Below are 5,608 nucleotides of genomic sequence, written 5' to 3' on the forward strand. Positions count from 1 at the left end.
CATTCCTATGTTGCAATTCCAAGCACTTTGTCATTTTAATCTTGTAGAACTATCACTTGAATTGGTAAAGAGATTTTGAAAATGTGATTAAGGGTATAAACCTTGAGAATGGATAATCATCAGTTGGGCCCAATCCATATTAGTTGTTAAAAGTGGAGTATATGTTTTGAATCAGTTAGAGAAGGAAATATATGATGCTTAAAGAAGTGTGAGGGATTCCACTTTGTTGAGTTTAAAGATGGAGGAAAAGGTCATTAATCGAGCAAAGCAGTGACTTTAAAGAACATGCAAGGAAATAAATTCTCCCCAACAGATTCCAGGAAGGACCGCGGCAGTGAGACTACAACATATGAATGCCTAACCTACCCAGAAAGTGTTGCTGTCAAGTGGATTCCGACTTCTAGAAACCAACCCTTTCGGACAAATTAGAATTGTTCTATAGGCTTTAAGACTATAAATCATTACAGAATCTGACTGCCTTATTCCCACCCCCTGGAATAACTGCTAGGTTTCAACTAACTACCTTTTGGCTAGCAGCACAATGCTTAGTTCACTGTGACGACAGACTCCTTATCTGTGTTAGACTGGCTTCTCTAGAGAAGCAAAATGAAATATATATATGGATATATATGAATATATGTATGTATATACATATATAATCAAGTAAATGGGTAAATCTAGTCTGGGTAAAGTCCGTGGGTCAGATGTTATGCTGAGACTCTTACTAACGTATTTAGCTGCCACTACTGGTGTTGACTGAAGGAGATGCAGGAAGGCCACAGGAAGCAGAGGCAGTTGAATCCAAGACAGCAAGTCAGGCTTGCAGCTGCAGAGTTGAATGAATCCAAATCAGCAGGCAATGTGGCAGACTGCTGAGAGCTCCCAAGGTCATCGGGCAAGGTTGATGAGCCAGATGTTAGATTCAGACCAACAAGAAGGTGAAATAGCAAGCCTTCCTCAGGAAGCTACGTAAGTGGTAGCATGGCACACCGCCTAGGGATACTTCCTTTCAATTGTATCAAGGTTGTGACTTATTTGAAGGAGTAGTATACCCCCCTAAGAGGCCGTAACTCTTTGGCTGCTCACAGAAGATCCCATCATAAAGTTGATTGCACTATGCTAGATCACTTCATGGGAGAATTTTGGCCTAGTTAAACTGACACAACCTAACTATCACATCACCTCACTTGCAGTGATCTAAAACATTTCATTTGTGTTAGACTGATAATTTTCTTTGCTGCTCACATGAACTCACTTTGCATTTTCTTTAGCTCACTCATACTGGGATTTGCTTTCTTTCACCCCACAGCTTTTAATTTGGGGTAGAAAAATATCCTCATATTGGACCAAGAGATTATCATAACATAATGATAATTGGAGAAAAGATGGAAGTTGTCTTTTGTCTTTCTTGACTCCACAATTAATGCTCATGAAAGCAGCAGACAGTCGATCAAACTCTGTGTTACTTTGGGTAAATCTGCACAAGACCTCTTTAGCGAATTGAAAAGCAACAAGGTTACTTTGAGGACTAAGGAGAACGTGACTCAAATCATAGTATTTTCAATTCCCTCATATATATGAAAAAGTCAGATACTGAATAATAAGACAGGAAAACAGTGTATTTGAATTGTGGATCTGGAGAATATTGGAAGTACCATGAGCTGCCAAAAGAAGAAACAATTCTGTCTTGTAGGAAGTATGGCGAGTATTTCCTAGCGGCAAGAATGAGAGATGATGGCTTTACATACTTTGGACATTTTATTTGGAGACACCAGTTTCTGGAGAAGGACACCATGCTTGGTAAAATTGATGGTCAGGAAAAAGGGAATGTGCTCCACAAGATGGACTGATACAGCGGCTTCAACAAAGTGGCTCAGGCATGGGAACAGATGTGCGGATGGTGCAGGACCAGGCACTGTTCCGTTCTGTTGTGCATACGGTCACTATGCACAATGAATGAATTCAGAAGCACCTAACAACAACAACACTGCTTTATTATCAAAGATATTTTTATTTTATTTTTTTAATGTGGTTTGGGTGAAAGTTTCTGTTAGGTACCCAGAGCAGGGATCAGGGTGTCTACTGGGCGTGGTCCACATTCAGGATCTGAGCCAGGAAGGGACAATACATCTAGGTGGTCTGTACACCTGGATTGGCCCAATCTAGGCTAAGTGGGCTTCATTCAGCCAATGGGGTCAACCAGTAGTGTTGACCACGGCTCCCAGCGGGAAGTCCAGGTGTTCCTCTGCTGTTCTTCCAGCTGGGCCACAGTGTCTCTCTCTCTCTCTCTCTCTCTCTCTCTCTCTCTCTCTCTCTCTCTCTCTCTCTCTCTCTCTTCAGGCTGCCACGTGGGGGTCAGGGGGTCAGGGTGCAGTGCCATGAGGGTGCTTGTGTTCAGTTACTGTAACACCTGAAACCTCTAATATCCTGTATAAAAACCCACTTGGATCATAAACCAGGCTTCGGTGTGAAGCCAAGAACCGAGGTATTCCGCACCTGAGAAATCTAACATTTTGTGAGTGAATTTGTTCCCATTCAATGTTTTATACCCATTTTATTTTGTAACATTACTTGAGAGCCTTGTAATGTGATAGCACTCTTTTCCCTCCTCAGTTCCCATTACCGTACGTCTTTCTCTGCTGCCCCTCTCCACCTATGGACCTCACATGGGGCAATAATAGCCCTTTGGCCCGGATGGTTGATTGTGCTAAGGAGTGCCATTCCTCATACGTGTTGTTTGTTCACCTTATTGGTGTTCCGACATAGGTATTGGATTACTGACCCCAGGATCAGTGGTTCAAAATGACCAGCCATTCTGTGGGGAAACGATTAGGCTGTTTGGTCTCATAAATATTTACAGTCCTATATAAATCCTATATAAAGTTGCTATTGCAATGAACTCCATGGCAGTGGGTTTAGTTTGATTTTTGGGCTAAAAAGGGATGGCTTCAATCCTAGACTTGAAAGCTGTCATCAGGCCATGCTTGTGTGAGGTCCTATCGGTCTCTGTTCAACTAGAAGTTTATTCCTTTTTATTATTATGAATTTTAGGCTATATTTTTCTCCCATTCTGTTCAGGACATGTTACTTGGAGACACTGGTATCAGAGCTGTCAATATTAGAGTCTAAGCACCATCCACTTCTGGTCTCATGTTAGCTAATGGGATCTGTGGTTTGCAGGACAGATTGAATCTTAGCTTTTCTTTACTCTTCTTGCTTTGAACTTGTAGAAGCCAATGATGGCGTCTTGGGTGACCACAAATAAGTTTTTAAGACCCAGTAGCTACTCACCAAAGTAGGTTGTAGAAGGTCATTATGTTATACCAGTTGGTCTCGTTTGAAAGCATCTTTTAACTTCATGGCTTCCAAATCCAATGATAGCTTCTCTATTTTGATCTTAATTGCTCTTAATAATAATATTTGTTCACTTGGCCATACTTCACTTGTTGAAAGTCTTCTTTTTGTTGTGTTTTTGAAGTTAGCGAAAAACCATCCACTTGGTTTTCCCTCCTTATATTCGTATTTTTCTTAGCTGATTTTATGGCCCTATGCAATATATATGACCTTATTCTAATATTTCTTCCTCAAACTACACAATTTAATGGTCTCTTTTCCCTTTATAATTTTATTTCAAACATCATGGACAAAATAAAAATTAAAATTATGTGTCTCCTACCTGTTCAACTGCTTAAGCCAGATTCCTGGGTATTACCACATATTTCTGTTTTCAAACCCGTCAGACTGTGGGGGAGAAAACTGTCCATCCTTCCTCCATTATGTATGCTCCAGAAAATTGTCGTTACCTCTACTCTCATTAAAATAACCACCATTTCTTAACTGGACATCTAATCAGTCTACTGATGGGTCTACAGCAGCTGTTCTCAACCTGAAGGACACAGCCCCGTTGTGGGTCGAACAAACCTTTCACAGGGGTCACCCGATTCATAACAGTAGCAAAATTACAGTTGTAAAGTAGCAACGAAAATGATTTTGTGGTGGGGGTGTGGGTCACCACAACATGAGGAACTGCATTAAAGGGTCGCAGCATTGGGAAGGTTGGGAATCACTGGTCTACAGGTTCTACTCTTGCCAACTTCTTCCCCATGTAGAAGAGTCGTTCTTTATACAGCTACCAAAGTGATATTTTTAAAATATGTGAAGTGCAAAGCATAACTTTCCCACTCATAGTCCTTCAAAGGCATCACATCTTAAATAGAGTGAAATTTAATTCTAAGATGGTTTAGCAGCTCTAAACTCAGTCATCTGTACTTCTCTGATTTCATGCTGTGTGGCACTCCTTCTTACATGCTGACCTCCAGTCATCACGTAATTGTGGACTTTTGCAAGTGGGAATTCTTCCTGGAAAGCTCTTTCTTTAGCGCTTCACCTAACTGACAGCTCCTACCATTCTGATTTTGGTGTAAAGCTGAGAGCTTACAGAGGTTTTCTCAGGTCATCAAATATATCATACCCATCTGATCGCTATCATATGTCCTGTTTAATTCTATATATAATATTCATCTTAGTTTTTTTCTTTAATTGTGCACTGACGTATCTTCTTATCCAAATTAACATGTAACTTCTAAGGCAGCAGGATCTTGTCTCTTCACCGCGTATCTCCAGTGCCTAAAAGAGTGCCTTTTACATATTACACTCTCAATTTGTGTTGCATGAGGAAATTAACTGTTTTTCAATTTATTTATGCAAATAACTTTCTTAATCTAAGCAAATATTTTCATATAAATACTAATTTGCATCAGCAGATGTCATAGAAAAGATCTCAAATGACTACCTTAACATTTAAATTGTAAGTCTTATGGAGGACTGAGAAGGTGAGGCAGCTCTGTACCATGCTGCCCTCCACTGGTTAGGGCCTCCAAAAGTGAAGGGTCACCAGGGCAGAGGATGCCCTTCTGCCACCTTCAGAGGGGCAGTGCCCTGCTGGTCGACACTGAAAAAAAAAATTGTATGTCTTGTTTTAGCCCTAACTCATATTAAAACATCATTTTCATGAATCTACTAATTTGTGACATGGTGGGAAGAGTATAGCATTCTGGTAAACTACTGTACATTTGTACTAGTAGAGAAGCATTAACTTCTTTTTATCATCTTGTAGCTTTTTAAAAAAAAACATTTTATTAGGGACTCATACAATTCGTATCACAATCCATACATACATCAATTGTATAAAGCACATCTGTACATTCTTTTCCTTCATCATTTTCAAAGCATTTGCTCTCCACTTAAGGCCTTTGCATCAAGTTCTCTTTTATCCCCTCCCTTTCCGTTCCCCCCTCCCCCGTGAGCCCTTGATAATTTATGAATTATTATTTTGTCATCTTGCCCTGTCCGACATCTCCCTTCACCCCCTTTTCTGTTGTCCATCCCCCAGGGAGGAGGTCACATGGACATCCTTGTAATCAGTTCCCTCATTCTAGCCCACTCACCCTCTACCCTCCCTGTATTGCCCCTCACACCCCTGGTCCTGAAGATATCATCCGCCCTGTATTCCCTGTGCCTCCAACTCCTATCTGCACCAGTGTACATCCTCTGCTCTATCCAGATTTGCAAAGTAGAATTCAGATCATGGTAGTTGGGGTTGGGGGGG

General features: G+C 40.8%; 1 non-coding gene across 1 annotated transcript; it reads left to right on the forward strand.

Moving 5' to 3' along the window:
• Positions 1-4,817: 4,817 nt before the first annotated feature.
• Positions 4,818-4,955, forward strand: LOC142431252 (small nucleolar RNA SNORA47). The gene has a single exon (XR_012780786.1). It is a non-coding gene; the product is annotated as a small nucleolar RNA SNORA47 (small nucleolar RNA).
• The last annotated feature ends 653 nt before the right edge of the window (positions 4,956-5,608 follow it).

This window comes from Tenrec ecaudatus, chromosome 17 (genome assembly GCF_050624435.1).
Source record: "Tenrec ecaudatus isolate mTenEca1 chromosome 17, mTenEca1.hap1, whole genome shotgun sequence".
In the NCBI taxonomy this organism is placed as follows: Eukaryota; Metazoa; Chordata; class Mammalia; order Afrosoricida; family Tenrecidae; genus Tenrec; species Tenrec ecaudatus.